Raw genomic sequence first — 23,782 nt, 5'->3', positions numbered from 1 at the left:
CCCCGGTGTGCAAATGCTGCATTAGAACACCGTGGGAGAATGAGAGGCTACCGACCGCTGCCAGCAAAAGAAATCGAAATGTAAAAACTCTTTGATGCTGCAGTGTTAGAATTTGAAATGTAGGAAGTGACAGGTTGATGGTACTTATCAGCTTTGGCTGGATTAGAGAACAGTGTCATCTTGCTTATATAATGACAGAAGAATGAAGCTAGCTCCCAACTACTTTGCTGTGCAGAACTGCTACTCTCAGAGCCAATGCTGCCTCCTACTGACAGCCTACTCAGGACAGTGCAGAAAGCGGATGGTTTTCACATGAGAGGCTGTTTGGCATATTTGAGTGCACTCCTCCTGTGTGCATCAATGTCTACATATTTCTGTTCTCTTAGCAGAGGAGCAGGATGACAAGCCAGACTGATAAAGCAGTTTTTTGGGACAAGCACAAGTCACTGTCGTCTTGAAGAACAGTTAGACAAGGCATCTACTTGTGCTGAACTACACATACTTGTTGCCGTTCCACAAAAAATATTTCTTTGCACTCTTCTCTCCATTGCTAGACCCCAGGAAAGGAGGTAATCCCTGGAGAGGAGAAATAATTTGTGGCTGTGTGTTTTAAAGAAAGTTGACCTTTAAAGAGGAGAGGAAAATCTGAATGAACTCAAAGAGAATCCTTATGCTAACTGGACAAATGAATATACTTGTCTTAAGGAGACAGATGAAGAGCAAGTGTTGAACACAGCATGCACTGCAGTTGTTTGTGCAGTTCAGAAAGATTTGGTGATTCAGTGGAATATGGTCTTTTTGGTTTTGTTTTTTCCTACCTGCCACTGATGCTCGGGAAACTGAGTAATAGCAGCTTCCTTTAAGTTTGTTTCAGATTTTCTTACTGACATCTTTAATCTAGCAATATCCTACTCTCTTCATACTATGGGACTATCTTAGTGGCAAAAACAACTTGGCTTTCTCGTGAATCTAAATGTATGCTATTTTCTGTTTATTTTTTCACTCTGCCTGAGTATGTATCATTTGATTCTTCTTCCCCTGGGATGATGCGCTCATGCTGAAATTTCTGCATGGACATACAACCAGTTTTCAGTTTGCTTATTTCTGGGTATTTGTAACAAAAAAAGAAGAGAAAGGAAGACACCAGCCTTGCATGCACAAACAGTTTTACTGTAAGCATGGCTGGGAAGATCTTGAGGTTACTAGTGGTTGGTAAGCAAGACGTGAGCCAGCATCATGCACTCGGTCCAGAAGGCCAACAGTATCCTGGGCCGCATCAAAAGAGGCATCCCTGTTCATTGCAGGGGAGTTGAACTAGGTGACCTTTAGTCTTTCCAACTCAAACAGTTCTTGACTATGAATGTCTCCACAGATAGGGCATCCACCACGTCTTGTTGCAACCTGTTCCAGTGCCTCACCAATGTTATTCTGAAAAACTTCTTTCTTACACCTAGTCTAAATCTTCCCTCTTTTAATTTGAAGCCATTTTCCTTCGTCTTATCAGAAGACTTTGCTAAAGAGGTTTGTCCCCTTCTTTCTGATAGACCCTTTCCAGTTACTAAAATGCTGCTCTCAGATCTCCCTGAAGACTCCTCCAGGCTGAGCAGCCGCAGCTCTCTCATCGTGTCCTTAGAGTGCTTCATTCCTTGCATCACCCTTGTGACCTTCCTCTGGACAAGCTCTATGAGGTCCACATTTCTTCTGTACTGAGGACTCCGCACTGGGACATGGTACTATAGCTGAAGTCTCACCAGCACAGAGCAGACAGGCAGGATCACCTCCCTCGACGTGCTGCCCATGCTTCTTTTGGTGCAGCCTAGGATATGGTTGACTTTCTGGGCCAAGAGGGCACATTGCTGGCTCATGTCCTGCATGTCATCCACAAGTGCCTCCAAGGCCTTTTCAGCAGGGTTTATGGTGAAAACTCTTCGTGCATGTGAGGCTGCTGTTTTCCTTTCTCATCCTTTTTTCGTTACAAATACAGAATGGCTCTGAAGTCACATTTCTGGCTTATGTCCCGCTTACCATCTATCAGTATCCTTGAAGTCCCTTTCAGAAGATCTATGCTCAATTCTTTCATCTCTCAGCTTGTTTTGATAATGGGGGTTGCTGCAACCCCAGTGCGAGACCTTGCATTTGACTTTGTTGAACCTCCTGAGGTGCTCCTGGGTTCACTGAGTCTGTGTCTCATCCCCTGTGTGCATCACACAGTTTGATGTCATCTGAAAACTCGCTGAGGCTGTGCTTGATTCTATTATTGATGTCATTAATGAAGATATTAAAGAGCATCAGTGCCAGTATTGACGCCCTGAAGGACACTGCTTGTCACAGTTCATCCAGACATTGAGCTGTTCATCACCGCTCTCTGGGTACACATTGCAAACAGTTCTTTGTCCATTGAACAGTTCACTCGTTAAATCCGTATCTTTCCAATTTACAGAGAAGGGTGTTGTGGGGACCGTGTTAAAAGCCTTACTGAAATCCACATAGGTGACATTAGGGGCTCTTTCTTACCTTGTCCTCTGATTCAGTTACACAATCACATAAGGCCAGGAGGTTGGTCAGGCAGGACCTGCCCTTGGTGAAGCTGTACTGGTTTTCTGTCAGTCAGGCTCTCAAAAAGCGTCAGGAAGTGACAAGAACAAAGGTGATACCCATGTCAGGGGTTGGTTAAACTGATATGGGCAACAGATTTGTTGCCCCTTTGTCCATCCTGCTGTTTCTTGTAGGTTTTGCTGCCTACTCAGCACAGATGGTTGCAAAGTAAGGTATTTTGATCCTGTACTAATATAGTTTTTGCCTGGTGTATGGAGGAAATCCAATTTAACCATTCTCAAACAATTCTGGATTTCCTACTGTCCTGAAAAGGAGGGTGAGCAGGGCACAATTCTTATATATTGATCTCTGTTTACGTGAGTACTTATGTGAAATTTTAAGAACGTATTGGTTGTAAGAAAGTAATTATTTGAAATTTGATTGAAATCTGCCTATTGGCTAGCTTTTGTAACAACTACCTCTTCATGCACGCAGCCTGTTATGTTAGGTAGCAGGGTTTGATGTGACTGCTTAGGAAAAAATAACACACTTCACCATGATATTTAATTTTAATAAAAACTTTTGCGGGTGAGAGATAGGAGCTGCTTATTTAATCTTTAGTTATAGTTCTGTGTGCACTTCTGGACATATCATTTTGCAGAACATTTATGAATAAATTGAAGATTGGGGAGATTCATGGAAGTAAATAATGAGAGTTGGAAGTTCACAGAAGTTTGAGGGAATTGAGAAAGATTGAAGGGAGACATGCTAGAAGTCAGCTTGCATTAAAAAGGCTGTGGGAAAGAAAACAAATTGTCTGTTGTTCTCCCTTCTAGTAAAGAAGGAATTGTTTTATGTGGCAGAAGTAGGCTGGCTTAGTTAGAGTATGTTGCAAGAGTTGGTGCACTGTCAGAAAAAGTAGTTGAAATCGCATGTAATTTTTTCTTTCTTTTTAGGGACTACCTTAGACAAACATTGTTGGAATAGTCTTTGTAAACTGGTCAGAGTGCTGAGATGGACTTCTTAAGTAATTTAAGATGCTCCCTAATCTTTCACTTGTTTCTGTGAATTGGAAGAAAGGAATGCCTGCTGCTGGTGCTCTAATTAGTAAGGCTGCTTTCCTACACAGTAATCTACTCTTCTGCTTGCAGAACAAAGCCCCAGTGAAATTAGAAAGTAGTAAGAAGAAACTATAGCAGAAATTATAATGTCATAAAAAATAACTTCAGAAATCTGTGATTCATTTTGATTTGTGAATTCTGTAATTGTTTTAGGATTGTGTTTTCTTTAATGTCTGTTATAAGAGGAGAAAAGGTGAATGTCTTTTCTCTGCCATACTGGTATTTGGAAGATCAGCAGGAGGGGACTGAGGGTGGCCAGCATTGCCTGGTGCCTGCACAGGAGAGGCTCCACTGAAGGTTGTACTGAGTTTTCAGTGGTTTTGTGGTCAAGTATGGGAATCTGCCTCGAAAAAATGCTTTGAAAATGCATTGTAGACTTTTTCTAGGGAAAGCTAATTGATCCATGAACGCATGCATTGTCATGTTTTATTTGGCTTGGAGCAAGTCCAAGTGCCATTAATTGCTGAAGCCTAAATGCTCCAGTTTGTCTTCCAGTGATGCTAAACAGTGAAAATGTGCATAACGTGAAATGAGCCCGAGCTCATCTGTCTTCCCTAGAAACAAAGTGAAAAGGATGGAGCACACCCTGTAATGAGTACATTGTGCATCTTCTCATTTGGGAGTCCCCTTCTGACACTGTTATTGGGCAGACCAAGTAGAGGAAGGTAAAAACGGTCAGTGGCTTGTTTCATTCTTGGATAAGCTGGAGGTGCTGTCAGTTCTCTCCTCTTTCACAACCAGAAGGCCCTATTTATCTCTAATCGGGGTTAATTAAAGCCTTAGGGCAAAACTGAGCCCCTGCCAATGGCCGGAAGGTACAGACATAATCAAGGCTGCAGCTCCTCACTGTAGGGAATGAAGAGGCAGCAAGGGGCTATCACTGGCTCAGAATACAGCTGTGCTCATTCATTCTGAAAGAAAACACACGAGTGAACTTTTTTGCCAAACAGTTTTGTTCATTTATGAGAAGAATGGTATGAAGGCTCTGTTTTGATGTGTAGTCTTGCAAATTCATGCCATGGCAGCCATTAAATGCTCAGCAGGTGTATGCACTGCAGCTGTGAACGTGTAGCATCTTTTTCTGAGGGACAGGAGAAGGGAGGAACAGGAAACTGATGTGAACTTGACAGGGCAGTGAGATTTTCTTCTGCTGCTTTTTGTGTTCCTGTTTGGCTTACATCAAGTCAACATGGAGAAGAAACGCAAATATTTTCATTGATGTTCTTTGTTTTCTTGGATGGGAATATGTTGATTAGCTGTTGGTGGTATGCATTTGAAAATACTTGAGTAAGCATTCCAGGTGTTTGCCTAAAATATTTTAAAGCTGTGAAAGGTTTGTCCCGGGGAAGTTTTCAAGTTCATGCCACATCTTATAGCTTGTATACAGGGGGCTGAAAATGTGATTTTTTGGGGGGAGAAAGTGTTGTGTATGTCCACGTTTGGATTGTTCTATTTATGTCAAATTTTGTACTAAGTGCACAGATGACATCAGCAAGTAAAATACTGTAATCATCTCATTTCTTACATAATAATTAGCTATAGCACAGTCATGATTATCCAGATATCACAGAGTGAATGCAGGCAATCAGGGGACTTTACAATGTAATTATTAGACCCTGGGGAGACATGATCCCATTTAGTGTAATGGGGACTTTGGTTAATTGGTGTTAGGATAATCAAACTTTTACTGTTTTATTATTGTGGAACTCAAGACTTTGCAAGAAAATGTCTGTTTGTGGTCAGGGAGAAAAAAACAAACAAAGAGAAAACAGCCATAAAAATTTAAGCATAAGAATGAATCTTGAGGTTGCGTTACATTGCTGCTCTAAGTTACTGTTAATATTATGGGTGCTCAGAAATCATATTGTCTGTAAATCTTGCATATTTTACATCATGGTAAAAATATCACGTTTTGAGTCTAAGTATTTTGTAAAGGCATCTGTTTTTTTTTTTTCTGAGACATCAAGAATGACTACAGGTGGTTGTATTTTTTTGGACTCAAACTTAAAAACTGAAGGTTTTTTTTCTTACCGCAATAAACTTTTGCTGCTTTCTTTCTCTAAAGAAAACTTTTGGATACCTGTACAATATGAGCATTAGGACAGAAAATATATTTAATGACATCCTCCTGACCTTAATTGTGTTCTCCAGGTTTAGAATATGAGGATGTTAAAGAGTTTTGTTAGAGCTCATTAGGAAAGGATTTATGAAAGTATTGCCATGATACTCTGGAATTTCTAATAAACTCAGCCTACCCTGTGGAAGACTTGCAGATGAACTCTTCCACTGCTATTGTCTTACTGAAAGTTTTTCTTTCTTTTTTTTTTTTTTTTTTTTTTTTCCTTCCTTGAACCAAGCTAATTTCTGAAAACTCTTCAGCAATCCGATCTTGATGTAAATTAATACTGTAAATTGTGCTGCTAGTGAGGGTGGAGGGAGTAGTAAGAGTGGGTGGGGGGAGAGAAGAATTAAAATCATTCAAATAAATGGTTTAATTTATGCCTCAGCAGTTAAGCATGCTCCTGGTTAACAGAAATACCCTTCAGCTACACAGGATTTGGGAGGGTTGGAGGGCACTCATTTGCACATAAATAGCCATTAACTGATAAATTCCCAGAGGTCTCCTGTTGCATGCTAGTGGTTCTGACCTACTTAGCTAGCTTAAATTTGTTTTACAGAATTATTATAATTCCATCCTTGGTACTTAAACTTTGTGATTAATGCATGCCTCACAATACAATTAAAGTGTAATTACACAGTTTTACAGTTTGCTATCATGGTGTTATTATTATTACAAAGAGCTGGATTTTGCAAATATTAGAAGAATTAGGGTTCTGATACCTATCACTTTGCTGTTATTAAGTGATTATGTTAAATGGGACCCCTTTATGGTTAAAGAATGAAGTGGAGAGAGGGGAATCATTAATTAACAAATCAGATAGTTTCTGTGTGATTGTGGGGGAGATGTGCAGTAGATTGTTTGTTTTGTTTTTTAACACATCTGCATATGATAGGTGCAATGCCTTTTGTTTAGCTTTGCCAGCTGCCTGTAACATGTTCTAGAACATCTGTGCTTTAGTGCTTTAAGTTTCATAATAAGCACCTACTTTGTGTCATCTGCTGCAAAGCATTTGCTTGTATTACAGTACAGTAAAATCAGATGTTTATTGAAGCTTTTTATTACCCTGATTAGAAACATTAATGGACAGAAATCCAACAGATCTACACAGTGTAGGTTAGGATGTGTGTGTGAACTGATACAGATCTTGTGCTCTGTAACTTGCAGCAGTTCTCTCTGAGGAGGGATCCTGTCTGTTTTGTTCATGTCTGTGATTGTATTTTATACTTATACTGGCTGCAAATAGCAGTGAGTCAGAAACACCCATGTTTTTACCATAGCTGAAAGAGTTACTTGGCCTTCTCTATTTTAGTTAGTTCTCTGGCTACTGTTCTTTCTACAAGAAGTGGTGATCTGCAAATTGTTTATGTGCCGTGTGTAATAGAGGACTCACTTTGGTACAGCAATATTCTTAGATCCTTCTTTTGCCAATGCAACAGCAGCAGAAAATTTTGATATTTATGTTAACAAGTAACATAATTGCTAAGTCCTCAAAGGAGGACTAAAATAATGTTTTTAATAGTATTTGGCTATTCTGATGTAAGCTAAAAATCTAATTTTACTTTATCTTGTGTGTGTTGTATTGCACACTTCACTGTTAGGAAATGGAATGGCTGATACATTTTATGAATTATACTATATATTCTTCTATTGTTTTTAAAGTTACTCTAAATTTATTTATTTATTTTCAGTTAGAATCGCACAGTGAAAACTCCAGACAGCGTGCAGATAAAAACTGAATGTTTCACCTTCAAGACTTATTTGATCCTGTGTCTTGGATTTCATTTTTTGCTTAGTTTGAAAAGACCTGTTGCTTTTGTGTTTTTGTTTAAATTGTGCTGCTCATTTCTTCAACAATGAAAATATTTCTTCTTAATTTCAAAGAACATAAAGAGTAATAGGCAAATAGAAATCTTTTTCTTACAATGACTCTTTTCATATCTGTAATTTCAGTCTATATTTGTTATGCTACTACAATTATATAATCTCTGCTTTCACTATTATCTGCTGTCACTAAGCTCAGAAAACATTGGTCATTATTACTGATGCATGGAAGCATACGAGCAGGTAGCATGTAATTATGCTTGGATGAATTTAGTATATATCAGTGCTTCCTACTTGAATATATGTGAATTGGTTTTATTTTCCAGTCTTTAAAAAAAAAAGTACTGCATAGAGGTGATTTAAATCATTTTCATGTGGCACAAGAAAAATGTAAAGGCACATTACCAGAAAGAAATGGTCAGCAATAAGAGCTGTTTTGCAAAGTTGGCTTGCAACACCTACCACACTATATGGAGAAAACAGTTATCCTATAATAATAAGACTAATGAATTCAGAAATCCATTGATTGAACTGGCTCTGGGTAGATTATGTGCAGGCTTGCTTCAAGGAGAGGAATTTATGAAATGTTTGCCGCATCCAGCAAGCACTGCTGCTATAATACAGCTGCCTCCTCAGTGGTTTGCTTTGATCCTGTGGAATGAAAGGACAGGAGGATCAGCTCAGGTCTAAATGAGATTACAGCTGGTTCGGCAGCTTATCTGGTCTAATGCCAACTAGTGTGGCTTTGCACGTCCTAAGGGGTTTACAACAGAAACTGTTTATTGAGTATCATCGGTTTACTCAACACGAGCAGGCTAATCCTTCCCAGCCTCAGCATGTTGTAAGATTGTGCATGAGCCAAACCAAAAGCTGGTGTTGCCAGGGCCTCCAGAGCCCTTTGTCTCGCTTCATATTGATTTTTTTTACCTGTGTTAAAGACAGTAAAAAATAAAACCAATAACCAGCCCTATTCTGAACAAAAGGTTAATCTGATCCAAAATCTTACAAAACCATCTTTTAACCCTAGAGGGGATGGTAGCCTTTCCCTGACTTTCCACGCTAGGGATTTTCTGGTTTAAGGTTTTGAAGAACGAGATAGGAAAACAGCTTAAACATTTAACTCCATGTGTCTTGCAGGGTCTCTGAATTTGCTTAACAGCTGCATAGGAAGCTTTAAACAAATAATTTTGAATACAGCCATTATTAGCAAAATGTTGTGTCTCTGTGGCACCTAATGCCATGCAGTAAGGGCATGACATACTGAACAGAATTAAAGAGTGGTGAGAGCAGGTAGGTGTCCCTGGAATCATGCTGGCTTTTCCCTGCAGTGTTTGTTATGTAAAAACATCAGTAAATACCTTGTTGAGCTGCTTTCTCAAAAAGGAAACCAAATAGATTAATAAGGAATTTTAAAATAATACCAAGCACGCCCAAAGGCCCATAGAAGCAGAATGTTTTTAAAAATTAGAATAGAATACAAATTCTGTGCTGCAAGCTCTTACTCTTAAACAACACCCTTTCTGTTCTCATATGAAAAACAATGAAATAGTAGTTATTAATAATATATTATTGAGCATATTTCCTCTTTGTGGTGAGTCTCTTTTGGAAAATAATGCAGCGTGTGTCAGATGATTATACATAAAATGCTCTTCATTATATAGAGAAGGTGTAGCCTAAGCACTGGAAGTCTTGCAGAGTAAAAACAATACCTTTGCACCGAAAGAAAGACAGTAAGTTGTTGAGTCTCTATTACAGGAATTAGGCAGGAATTGATTAATTACCTGTATTTGTATAGTGTATGTATTATTAGGAGTAATTAAATGGATTCTTCTGTGACACAGAGAACAGACTTCGGTGGCATACCTATCTATCATTGACTGCGTGTGGCAAACTTGAACCAGCAACTGTTTCAAAGATTGCTGGATCCCAGCTGAAAGAAAAGACAGCAGTAGCTTGAGGAAATACGAATGTTGTTTTCTGTTTACTTCACCTAATTGGAATGGATGTGTATTTTAAGCTATATGTAAGCAAAGAAGTTCCCATGGATACCATGGAGGCATTGGGAATATTTTATGGGGAAATTGCTAGAAGTGGTGTGAAGATAAACGTGAACTTTACTCAATATTTAAACTTAATGGAGAAGATACTTACAAGTTGAAAATGTAATATTTATCCAATCACTTCTATGTTATCAAATCTGCTCTTTAACGCAATGGGTTGCTCCCATGTATATATAGCATTACACTTTTAGCACATTTGGAGATAAAAGCTGTTGTTGGTGATTGCTTAAACTCTTTGTTCAAGCATCTGAATGGTACAAATCAAAGCATTTTGTCAGACTGTGAGAAGTGTCGCATAGATAATGCTTCCCATACACGCAGGTCACCAAATAAATTATGTGCGCGGTTTTACAGCGTAGCTGGTGTTGGAAGTTAAATGGATGCCCAGTGGTAGAACTCATAAAACATTTTCCTGTTAACGTGACCAGGCAGAATTGACATTGTTGATGGTAGCTTTGATCTAATAAACCATCAGTTCTAGCAGTGATTTTTACTGTGTTCAGAGGGGATGATGATAAAAGTTTAGCAAGCCCACGCTTCTTCCTGAATGACAGAAAATTAGTTCTACTGTCTGCTACCAAATGTTAGGAACAATGTTCGTAGGGGATATTTTGTACCCAAAGTAATCTCCTTCACTAAAAACATACATTTGGAGAACAGCATCCTTTAACACTAGAGATACTCCATAAAAAAAGAAACAAAATTGATTTTTCAGGGTTGAAGTACAATATTTTTTTCAGAATTTGGAAATAAGTTACTTCATTGTTTCGAGCACAAGTTTGCCTGCCTTCCTGCTTTCTGTCATACAGAGAAAGATTTATTTTTTTTTCCTCAACTATACAGTATATGACTCCCAGCAAGCTGCTAGACAGTATTCTTACACATACAGTTTTTTATTTTCTGCAAAGGCATCTTCAGGAACGGGAGAGTTTCATTTAAAAATTGAATACATAGACTTTCACATTGGAACTAAAGTTCTTCTGTCACTGTTCTTTTAAGTTAATAGAAACAAATCTCCAAGTTTTTTCTTGGACTTCCTATCTGGAAAATAAGAATGGTATGATGATAACCAAGTGATGCATTTGCAATGTTAAGGCAGGTATGTCGTTGGAAATTTATGTTCCAAATAAGTAACTATGAGTAATAGTATTACTTATTTGTTGGTTTTCAGTATTTGAGGTATGCTTGATGCTGTTCCTTCATTTCCACTTAGGACTTTGTGTGGTTAACCCCAGAGTCCTTTTCACATCTGATCAGATCAGGAACTTTTAACTAAGGTGACACCAACTCTACATGGATGGATATTTTATCAGTTTTCTCTCTTTTTTTGGTGCTGGGTGAGAGAAAACTCTGCATCTACAGTTGTAGTAAAGGAAAACATTTGAGAGAGATGAAGTTGCTCAGTGAGTTTGTTTCAAGTCATTTACCAAACTTAGATTTTATAATTTGCCTAAGAGGAATTTTAGTTATCTTTGGCCATAAATTTACCATGGCATATTTCAGATTGTAAGCTTTTCCAAACTGATGTGTGTGTTCTTCATTCATTGGAATGAAACACCATGAGCTCAAGCAGATTTCCATTTTAATATGTAATGTGGCTGTCTGACCCCCAGTGTGGGAAGTCTATTAAACTACTGGGCTCTGAATGCTAAGGGAGTCTGATTAAGGTCAATCTGTTAGGCTGTATTTTTTTGTTGTTGTTGTTTTCTATTTTTGCTATGTGGAAAATTACCTTTTTAAAGTGTGAAAACATTGGAGGAAAACATGAATCTCTTTTGCCACTATAGTAGTCAGCTGGAATTTTTTCGCATTTCAGAATCCCAGGGAAGAGCTGAAGGCAGGATGATACTTCTTGGAAATGGTAGTGCCTCAAATGGAGTTTCAGCACTAGCTTTTCAGGACCAGCTGACTGCTGTTCCAGTTCTTCTGCATGTAATTTTCATAACTCATGGGATTGTTTTTTCTGAACTAAAGGAAGTAAGAGGCAGTAATGACAGAGGATTTGCTTGTAAATACTCAGAAAATTTGTTTGTCATGGAGTGGGCTATTATGTAGCTGTAGACATATTTTGTTGACTTCCCGTTTTTCTTGAGAAATTTATTTCTGATAAGTTGTTTTATAAACAAGCAGCATACTGGGTTCTCAGGACAGGAAAGCCACTGAAATACTTGATATGCTGGGTTGAGTCAAATAGTTAACTGCTAAGTTGAATGGGAGTGTGTGGAGGATGTGTCCTGTGAGACGAAGCAGAGAAAATTGAGTTTGTTCAGCCTTCAGAAAAAAGAGACTTGGGTGGTAGTGGGGAGGTGGTGGGAAGAAGGCATTTTATACAAAAGTCTAATGAGAGGTAGCAGGTGAGATGGAATCAGACCCTTCAGACAGAGGTAGGAAGCAATCAGCTGAGATTGTGATGAAGGAAATATATCTATTGCATATAAGAATAAAATTTTCACAGTAGGGATAATCAAACATTGCAACAAGTTGCTAAGTGAGGCTGTGAAATTTCTGTCTTTCGAGTCGCTGGAGACTGGCTGTGCTTTGAGTTGGGGTTGGACCGGTTGACATCTAGTGGTTTCTTCCAACTCCAGCTGTTCAGTGATCTCTAAGAATGGAGAATGTGGGTTTGATGCTCAAGAGTATTTATTCTAGGTGTTATTGCTATTTTATCTGTTGCAGATAATGCCAGGATATTGTTTAATGTACAGCATCTTTTTAGAATTTTGAAATTGAAGAGCTCACTTGAAAGGCCCTGACAGGGTGGAGTGAATTTAAAAGAATTTTGAATATTTTGAAGAAAGCTTAAAGACCACCTAACTTGGGAGTGTTTGCTGTCTCTGTTGCTGTCATGGCAAGGAAAAGCTGTCATGGAAGATTGTTAAGAATGGTCTTGTGTACTTGCAGTGACTGCTGTTTACAGCTAAAAACATATCATCTAATACTGTCCATTTCCTTTACTGTATACACTAGAATTTATGTTCCTAATAGGCTATGAACTTGAATAAAGGTGATTTGAAGTTATGCAGATTTCCTGTCCTTTGAAACATAAAATACTTCAGAAAGAGAACTTAGTAATGAATCATAAATACATAAATAAAAAACAGAAGAAAAAATGAAATTAGTGGGTTATAATTTAAAGTTACAGAAATGTTACTTCAAGTTCTCAGTAGTTCTCTAGCAAATCTTTTATGTAACAGATGACTCCATGTTTAAAACAAACATTGAACAAAAATCTAAAGGAATGTTTTGAGGCACCTTGCAGCCAGGGATGACCACAGAATTCCCGATGATTGCTGTAAGCTCCTTCCATGCTGTGACAGGAAATACGTCATATGGCATTTACTATCAGAATATTTGATATTCTGTTATTTGTTTAGTGGTAAGTGCTACCAGTGGTGGTTGAGTTGGGATTTTTCTTTTAAGCTTCCCTCACACAATGTGATGTGTCTGCAGACTCTGCCATGCGGATGAATGCCTGCCTCATATAAAGGATGTTTTGGTTGTGTGAGGTACCTGTTTTGAATCCTCCAACTTAAAGTTTGAGTCAGCATGTGTGGCTCACAGCTTGCTCCCAATTCACCTCGAAGACAGCCCTTGTGAAAAACTGCAGTAAAGCCCAAGGGATGTTTACTGTTCTGAAGTTTTGCATCTAGCAGGGGAATTTATTAGGTATTTTTTTGTGTTACGTTGGTTGGAACTAATAATAATACTGGGACTGAGTATCCTGGGACTTGAGAAGATATTCTGCAACAGCGTAGGGTAACTTTGTGTCTACATGTGCACCTGTTCCAGTTTATACTGCCTCTGCATTAATGATATAAAAAAAACTGCAATCTTAGCTCCCCCTCAGTACTGTACTGACATAAACTAACTTGGCTGAATACCACTGAAGGTAACAAAGGTGCAATGTAATTGAGTTCAAATTAACTTCAGGGTTTTCCCAAGACTGCTCCACAAGCTGAAATGTGAAGCAGTTAAATTGAATTCACACAGGTTTCGTTCTCTTTGATGGTCTTCCAACCTTATCTTAGTTAAATGTGTTTAGGAAAAGAGAACGGTTCTCTGGCACAACTCTGTTAGGCTGGCTGAAACAGATGTCTTATTCCCTCTCAGTAAAACTAGCAAAAGTAGTCTACAGGTTTACTACTTGCGTTTAAATTACGTTCATAACAACTTGTCTTTTTGGTGACGTAGTTGCACCCTTTGAGAAGGGTTGAGGAGACAGTGCTAACTAATATTCTGGAGCTCTGGATGTTTGGCTTTTCTTGGCCTTTGTGTTTTAGGGTTGTGTGTCCTTATTAATATCTTTACTTTGTCTTTGAGCGTAATAAAGATGTTGGGGATTTCTTGGTCTTGTGTGTTTTAAAAGTATTACTAAGTTCACTCAGCATGCTGTCCATGATTAACACAGGGTTCTCTATTACTCTGCTACTGGCTATAAAGAGGATTATATTAAACTCAGTAACCTTGCTGAAGCCCTTTTGTACGTTGCTGCTATATTGATAATCTGCACATGATTCAACTGCAGTTGATAACCTTTTATTCAGAGCATTAACACTTCCCATTCCAGTGAAGGTGAGAATCTTTGATATCAGCAGATTAATTCTGGTGACATTCAGATCAGTATTTTTACAAAGGCTTCTCTGAAAATAATGCTTCCTATTTTCTTACGTTCTCATGACATCAGAGGCAGATGTTGGTGATATGGCAGTAGAGGCTGAACTTTCCTGACAGTATTCTGTTACATTTTGTTGACGTGTGACAGATTGCCACAGAAGGGCAGTCTGACAAAGTGGCATCTGACATAGAAATGTGTATGAAGCAAAGGCGAGGAAATGAATTCCTCCATGTGGAAAGAAAAGGTACCCACTGACATTCATCAACACCTGCTGAAGATTTGTGAAGACCTAATGGTGGATGTGACACACCGAGGTGGTTGGAAGACAAGCCACACTCTGGATGGATATGAACAGCTGTCACACCACAAAATGAAGAATCTTAGTCAACTCATCTTCATGAACTGAAAGATTAACGCTAGACTCCTGTGTGTGGAGCTGAGTATCAGCTTCAATGCATTGGAAGCAATAGTGGCAATGTTGGAATGTCACAGCTTGCACTAGATGGGCCCCACAAATGCTCACACAAGAATATTAAGTACATTTTTCAGGACCTGTTGAACCAATATAAGCCTGAAGGTGACAGCTTCCTAAATCGTATCTTTAACAATGATGAGACATGGTGTCACCACTACAAGCTAGAGACAAAATGACGTTCTACAGAGTGGTAACATGAATTTTCCACTGAAGTAAAAGTTCTAGACAGCCTCCAGCAGGTAAAGTGATGTGTACTGTCTGTTGGGATAGGAAAGCAGTAATCCTTCTGGACTTCCTGGAATCCAGACAGAACATCAGCTCTGGCCACTACATTAGAACACTGGCTAAGCTGAAGGCTCAAACTTGCAGATTCAGGCTAGAGAAGGTGACAACCTTTCTCCAGCAACACAATAATGCCAGACCCCATGTCACTTTGTAGACCATGGAGCACACTGCCAGTCTTGGCTGAACTTTCCTGACACACCCACTGTATAGTCCAGATTTCTTATATCCCCATTTCCATCTGTTTGGGCCAATGGAAGGCATGGGCAACATCTTCTTGCAACAATATTGTCACAGCAGCTGTGAAATAGTGGGTCAACTCTGCTGCTGTTGAGTTTTATGAGTGTGGCATGCAGGCTCTTGCTCATTGCTGTTGAAAATGAATAGAATGAATAGCTGATTGTAGTGACTGCTGCAAAATAGTCTGTAGCTGAGAATTTGTTCAATCAAATAGTGTTACTGTGCTTTTTAGATCTGTTGTATTTTCCATGAAATAAGTAGGAGACATTGTTTTAAGAGTGACCTACATATTAGTATGATCATTCAGATGTTACAATGGACATTTCTTCACCTGAACTTTGACACAGGATACTCACTAAGCCTAACTGTATCCTAAAAATATTTGGTGGTTAACTACAGTGACTGTTACACTGTTTGATCACTGATAAAATGGTGAATGTTTTGGGAATCTACTATGGATTTCTTTTAGGAAGCAAACATTTGAGAGTAATACAAAAAAGTTTTCTAGCATGCTGCATCTAAATTTAAACAGTATTACATATGTGCCAGTAAATTATAAAAAACAAAGTAAGGTGAATTGAGATTGAATTGAGATGTGTTTGTGATTAATACCTATTAATGAACAGCATTCCTCTGGAAAATTATGCTTGAAAAATTATCAGAACCTGTTGCCATACCTTCAGTAATGCATATTATAGAATCACGTCTTCGGTGACACTTGCTGGATTTACGGAATCTGGTCCATAGGGAAGATTGGTTTTCTTTTTCTCTTTCCATGATTTTCTATGCAATTTCTTTTCCAGATACTTGCTGTATCTTGTGATTTAATAGGAGATGTTTGGAGTAGACTGCTGGCCCATTTGTCCATACATTTCTTAAGACCTGCATCAAGCACCAACAGATACGAATGCTTGTAAAAATTTTCCGTGACAGCTTTCATTTTCATGTCACGATTATGGCATATGTATGGTCTGGATCATTGCAACTCTCACTGCATCCACAGTTGCTTGAGAGAGTCAGAAAGACAGAACGGGCTGTCGCTTTCTCTATGTCTTTCTTCCACCATATACTACATGGAGGAAAAGTTGAGGAAGGAAGAATGTGATCAAAGAAGTACTATAATAGAAGAGAGATGATTATGCTTGGAGGTCATTTCATTTCTGTTCATTTATTTATTTATTATTTTAGAGTTAAACTTGTCAGTATTTGCTGTCTGCCCACTATCCTGTATGAAGGATTTCCACACTTCTTTGTACAGTTCTGTCTTGAAATTGACCTTTTTTTTCTTTTAAACTTCTTGTCTTTGCCAAGTCTAGGGGTGGCATACTAGGAATATTTGTTGCTCTCTAGTAAGGGGTAGGAATGTTCAAACCCTTACTGATTTGGCCTTTGGACAGCTTTTGGTCTTCCAATTTATAAAAAATAAAAATGAAAAAAAAATGTGTGAGCTACACCTGGATAGTGAGGTTTCCCTTGTCACCCTTATGTGCCCCTTATAAATTCTAGAAGGCTAACCCCAAAATGAAAGCATAGTATTTAAACACTGTGAAGGGGAAAAAAAAAAAAAAAAAGAAAAAACAAAACCAATCCACCTCTGTCCCAGCTGAAATCAGGACATTCAGTACTGACAGCTTGTATCATATTTACTTGTGCATGGTCAAGGAGGATGAGAAAACATTGTTGCTGTTGTACTTGCATTACAAATTTAAGAGGATCTGTCATATTTTCCCCACTCTTTTGTAAGTTTGGTGAATATCCCCAGTAATGTCTAAGAAATGAAACTTGGCTTTAGTCTTTACTTTAAGGGAAAAAGTAGTTGTCTATAACAGTTAACTGTACTTAAACTTGTTTGAAAATATTTACATTTTATGAAATTTCCCATGTTTCGTAATTAAGCAGAGTCATTTAGTTTGGGACATTTTCAGATGGCATTATTTTACTTAGAAAGGTGACATGAAGCTAAATTGATGCGTGTGATTTGAGTGCCTGTGGACTGCTTTTTTTTATTTGACTGGGGATGATCATCTGGATTTCTTATATATGTTAATTGCATTGCTTATAGAAATTGTCACATTTGAAGCTGCTTAACTATTGGACCTGTTCTGTCCGTGAGCTACTAACAATAGGAATATAATAGATTCTTCCACTGAGATTTGAAGATTTATATCGTCAATGAAGAATTAAAGTGCCTCTGTTCAAGTCTACTGAGTGCTCTGGAAGAAAGTATGCAATCTGCTTCTGCTCAGGCACTGACTGTGATAAACTGAAAGGTTTTGTGGCCTTTTATCAATAGATACTTTTCAATTAAAGGAACATGATGCAAAATACATGTCAGGGTGTTTAGAGGCAATATTTTCTTAATGTTTGTGTTAAAAACCAGAACTCTTTGACCAGAATTATTCAGTGGTTGAACTTATACCAATAATTTGCAAAGCCAGAGAAGATGTCCTAATTGAAATGATGCCCCAGTGTCTGTGTATAATTCTGACAGCCAATGCTATATGCCCTGAGAGTTTTATTTTATAAGCATGTATAGATGAGTTATTGAAGTTGTTCTCTGAAGAGTGTCAGTCTGATAGTGGTATGGTGATGCAGGCATTTGTTCATCTTTTACTGTAAAGCACTAGGCCATCTTCATGCCTGGAAGCTCCATTCTGGTGAGGAAGAGGCTAGGCTGGAACTTGGAAGACTGCTGCTGTCAAGTTGTCTGAAGCTCTCCAGCAATGAATAGGGCTCTGATGGCCTAAAGTAGCAGATCAAGCTGAACAGCAACTTGTTTGGCATGTGCAGCATATATTTTAAATTAGACCACTTTGAATGTTTTGATTGATAGCATCTAAAGATATAAAATAAAGCCCTGGTGAAGAAATTAGTTGCCTGTAAAATGCGTTGGTTTGCTGTCTAAGTGTTAGGCATGTGTCTTACAGAGTGGAAATCGGGAACCAGAGTTAAGCACTTTCATTCCTTTTGTAAGCATACCAGAAGAAGTATTTCCAAAAATCACCCCCCTGAATTTGGCCTCCTACTTGGGGGTTTGCTTAATACCTACAGAAAATGACCACTGAAAGATTGAATCCAGTCTGCAGGGGTTCAGAAGTGTCAAGAAGAGCAACATTCTGTACTTGTAACCACTGTGGAGTCTCAATTGTGAAACTGCACGCTTGAACTTTTTTCTAATTTTTTAATAAAGAGCAACAGATATTCCAAAGGATTACCTAATTGTTAGAATGTAATGCTACAGGAGCATGATGAGCTCTGTTTCTCATTCTAGAGTTTAGTGTTTTTTGTTTGTTTGTTTGTTTTTCTCAGCGATGCAATGCAAAATTCACAGTCATGGAAGCAGTGCTGGATCTCAAAAACAGTTTATCAGAATCATACAGGTGATACTCTGCTCCCTGAGGCTGTAACTCATTGGTTGTTATATAAAAAAATGTGTGTTCAGGTTTTAAAATTAAGGCATCTACTGCTATGCTTTGCTTTAGTTGGCGTGAGTTAGTAATCAGATTTCTGAGCTCCAGTAGATGGAGACTGTGAGTTAGATGCTCAGCTCAAGGCATTTGTGGACATTTAAGGGTGTGCAGATGAATTCTAGGCACGTTGGGAACTTCCAGATCAAAATACAGTACTCTGACTAGTAAGTGATCAGTTTGTGAATTAAGATTCAGGCAATAGAGATCTGTTTGTGCCCTGATTTTTAACCTTACACCTATCTGTCCCTCCTCTTGTCTCATCCAACATACGAGCTCACTTTTTCTGTGCTTCACATTGCTGTGCACAAATGGATGAAGTAGGGCTTTGAATCCTGGATGGTTCTGTTTTGAAAAGCATCCTTCTTCCAATTTTCCCTATCTCATCACACCAGTCACTGATCATCTCACATACACACAACTAGGAATATTATTCTGACATCTGTTTTGCAGTAAGCATTTAAACATGCAGTTTATTTTGGATTATTGAAGCAGGTTAAACTGAAGGAAGAACACTGAAACAATTTCTTAAATACTGTGCTGGAGGAGAGATGGTTATTGTTTGATTATATTTTATCATGATTTTTGCAGTTCTGTTTGTGTGGTCAGCATAACAGTTCTGTGGTGGCGAGGATGCTGTCACTATGGTTTACACGCTTTCATTATGAACAATTTTTTTTCTTCAAATGTTTCTTTTAACTGATGGGAAATTTTGGGTTTGGCCTTAATTTTGTCATGTTGCTTATCTCGCTTATCCTTTTGAAACCTAGTTTTTATTTCCCTAAAAATGGGTTAAAATTCTGTACTCTTTATTTACTTAATTATTTTCACTTGTCAAAGTGAAAGTGCTGCTGCTCAAGTATTAGGAAACTTCATAGAAATTTTGTATGTGTATTTTGCAGCTATGGAAACAAGTTGAGAGATTCTAGTTTGAGGTGGGATTACTTTTGTCACTATGCTAATGCAGTCATACCAGTCTCAGTATACTGTGTGCTGTATAAAAAGGTATAAAAAGAACTTTGTGTCCCAAAGAGCTTAGAAACAGATTTTAAAGAGGATTTGGATGTTTGAATGAGACTCATGTAGAATTTAGTCACCTGACTTAATTCATGTTACACAGAAACTGCCTAATGTGGAAGTATCTGAAAATCTGCAGGGGACTCTATTTTAACCACTGAAGTTCCCTAGGTACTTAAACATCTAATGTGTGTGTGCCCAGAGACACTGAGGCTGTTTTTGCAATCAGCTGTGACTGACTGCTGTTTAGCAGTCAGCTTAGAGACTTTGGGATCATAAACCTAATGTTTTGGCACTTAAAATTCTTTTAAGTATGATATCAGTGCACCTAATAAACACTGCTAACAAAGTTCACTGCAGAGCTCTGCACCCTACCCACTTGCATTTGATGCTGTGTACAAGAGGTAGAAGGTTCACCTTTTTATGCAGTATTTAAGCAGTGACATCGGTCACTGGTGATCTGGAGAAAGCTGAGAACCTTTAGTAAGAGCTTCAGGAATCTCGCATTTGTGGCTTTCCACCAGAATCTAAGCATAGTTATGTTGGAGCACTTTCTGACAAGTGTGCCATTGTGCAACTATTGTACCACTTCTTTGAATCCAGAATCATTTTATGAATCTGCATCTACAAGTAGAATTATGTGGTTTGGTACTTCAAAGTTGGAGATAGATGCTGACCAACAAGAAAGATGTCTTCATGTCTTTTTTTTAATCACTTTGTGTGAACTAATTTCTTTGCTTGGTTTTACTTTTTCCCATATACTGGAGAAGTGTAGCTAATGATTTCCAGTCTGGTGCATTAGAAGCTGGTCTGCATCTAAACTGGACATTATTGTATTGCATTACAAGTATTATAGAAGTATTGGTTGGAACCTACACAGGTCTCCTAGACCAAATTTCTGCTCACAGACTGTTGCCTATGCTAGATCACATCAGCCATGGTTTTGTCCAGATAAGTCTCCAAAAGTCTCCAGTGGTGGAGACGTGACTGCCTCTTGAGGTAACACGGTTCTCATGGTGGAAAAGCTCTTTGTGATGTCACATCAGAACCTCACTCAAGCTGTGTCCATTTTGTCCTTACCTTTTTGGATGTTAGTCCATGTTTAAATTAACTTTTCTTTATCAAATGTGTATTAGAAAGTTGTATACAAAAGTAATTAGTGCTCTCAATAAATGTGTTATTTCATACTTTTTGTTACATCTTATAGCACGGTTTCAGAAATGTACGTAAATATGCAGTTTTCACTAAATACAAAGTACAGATATAAGTAAATACTTCTGAGCAAATTACTAAGTAGAAGTTGAACAGTGAGTTTGTCAACATGGAATGTGGTGTCTGCATGGATCAATTAAATAAGTTGCTGCAGTTGTGATTTTCTATAACAATTGCGTAACTAAATGGCATGATAATCAACTATATGAATACCTATACCAAATTATTTTGAAAGATGTATGGAGGGTGTGCAGGGATCTTTCTCTTAATTCAGGATAGGACTGGCTAATGGGAACACGTATGGCTTCTGCAGAAAAATTGCTTATGGTTTTATTCACTCTGAGAAGCACAAGCTCTGGTGAAATGGAGAAGAAATGATAGAGTTACTAAAGAAACATTGATGCATTGCAGCATTTGAAGAAAGTGAAAGTAGGTGAATAATTACGGACTAAATTCTGAAATGCTGCATAGTAAATATTGCTTGTTCATTCAAGCTGAGTGAACTGCTGTCTAGCAGAGATCTCACAGTTGTACACCTGCAGTAACAGTGCAAATATTGAGTGTATCACTGCAGTAAAATTAATACACCTACAGAAAATGTGGCTGGATAGATTTCTACAGGAAAGCCCTTTTTTCTCCCCCCTTTGTAATAGTGCCACTTAATTTCTTTATGTTGACAAGTGAGGGAGGAAGAACAGGAAAAACACTCTTATGAAATGGAATAGTGTCAACATTGCCTCTTTTATTTTGGGTTTTAATAGCATCCTTATTGTACAGCTTGTCACTAGCGTTTTCAGCAGAAACAAAAATAATTTTCTTTGTTAACATGGTTTATGATTTTGGGGTGACCATAAGTTGATACTTCTGTTGCTCTGCACTTTTCCGAGAAGCTGATATACCGTCTGTGTTTGGGATTTGTTGAGAGGATGTAAGGCTCTTCTGTTGTCTTCACTGATATCAAAACCTGTATTTCTTTTATTCCAGCATTAACTAACCTCCATATGTTTTCCATTCTTTATACTGAAATCTTCAAAGCTTTTGCACTGCGGAGGAAACTTCATCTTCCCCCAACCAAATCTTTCACTTTAATTCCTTAATGGCAACAAATATGGCATGATGTGTTTGCTGCTGGTATATTAGAACACGAAACTGCACAGGTAATCTTGAGGCAAAAAGAGGCAGATTTTGTAAGGGAGGTCTCCAAGTTAAAGTGCTACTCCAGTCCATTGATCTGCAGAGAACAAGAGGGCTGTATTTTCCAGTTGGAAATGTGGAAGTCTGAATAAAAACAAAAATTGTATTTGTCTGCATTTTTATGGAATTAAATAAGTTTACTTAATTGTGGAAGCAGCTGGCCACACAAACCACAGCGTGTATTGATGCTCCATCGATCTGAAGCATTTATGTTATTGCAAGCATTTGTGTAGGTTACTATGAATAAACATAAATACTGATTTGTATGTGTTGCCCTTCCACTGACACGGAGATATATTGCCTTACTTTGGGAGTCTGTACACCCTTCTACTTTGCATAGATGTCTAAAGGAGATGCAGGCCACCCTTCTTTGGAGAGACAGTTTAGAGGAGACAAAAAGGTCTTTGTGCAGTTTTATAGTTTAGTCTGAGTAAGTTGGACACAATTTAGTCTTGGAGATTTAATTCTCTGCGCTATGAAGAATCATACTTTCCTAACCAACAACAGAATTGCTTTCTGCTTTTACTGTTTACCTTTCTTTGTTTAATGGACAAAAAAATATATTTTTAACTTGCTTTTCCAGTCCTTCTCTCGCTTATTCATTAACTGTCCTCCAGACCTCACAGTTTCTGCACCTTTACTTTGTCCTCTTTTAAAAAGAGATACTCCCAAAGAAGTATTGCTTGACTTTTTAATGCTAATCTGGCTTCTGTTTCAATTCATGTTGACTTGGACAATATACTTTGTAAATAGGAATACCAACGGATATGCTGAATATAATCCTCGCTTTCTAAGCATAGATTGTTTTCACAGCATCCTTAAAGGGTAAGCTGTCTTACTATCCAAATATCATGGCTGGGAAACTGAGGCTAAGAAAGGCTGTATGAATTACATGAAGTCACACAGGGAATAAATGATAGGCTTAGAAGCCCCATCTTCTGTTCTGTGTTTGGACTAATGCTGTCTCTCAAGAATACCACTGATTCCTCCTAATGTTACATACCCTTCCGTGTCTGTTAAACTTAGCTATTCAAAAGGTAGTTGATTCTCAATTTTCTCACTGTCTGTCCTATTGAAACTAATGGATGCCCAAAGGCAGGCATGAAGTATTGTTACCTTTGACATCCAGTGTGTTTTATGTTTTAAATTATGTGTTAGGCACAATTTTTGGATATTAATTTGGTATGATGAGATGCTTTTCTAATATCAACCCTAGTAAGTGAAAGCCTTGCAGCCAGCCTACTCTTTATTTAAAATTATTCCATTTCAGATGTCCTAATGAGTGCTGCGAGTTGTATAATTCTTTCGTAGTTTTCCCACATTCCCAGGGGGGCACTGGGGACTGGAGTTTTTTGGTTTTGTTTATTTCAAATCAGGGTGAGCCCAGAAAGAATATCTAGGGGAACTGTTTTTGTGAAACTCCTGCAATTTCGACAACAGCAATTAAAAAATGCATTGCAGTCTACAAATATTAGTGTTAAGATAAGTCTCAATGCCTCTGCTGTTTGCCATTATCTTATAAATATCTTGACTCTGACTTTAGAGTGCTGTTTATGGAATTTAATAAAGCAAATGTAATAATGCTGCCTGTGCTTTAATGCACAATCTCAATTGAGTTGAC

At 38.1% G+C, this 23,782-nt stretch overlaps 1 protein-coding gene across 1 annotated transcript in view; it reads left to right on the top strand.

Moving 5' to 3' along the window:
* The window catches only part of MMS22L (MMS22 like, DNA repair protein), an 86,919-nt gene that overhangs the window by 38,068 nt on the left and 25,069 nt on the right, over nt 1-23,782 (top strand). The window lies entirely within an intron of this gene.

This window comes from Tympanuchus pallidicinctus, unplaced genomic scaffold (assembly GCF_026119805.1).
Source record: "Tympanuchus pallidicinctus isolate F22 unplaced genomic scaffold, pur_lepc_1.0 scaffold1, whole genome shotgun sequence".
In the NCBI taxonomy this organism is placed as follows: domain Eukaryota; kingdom Metazoa; phylum Chordata; class Aves; order Galliformes; family Phasianidae; genus Tympanuchus; species Tympanuchus pallidicinctus.
This window is presented reverse-complemented; position numbering and strand designations above follow the sequence as displayed.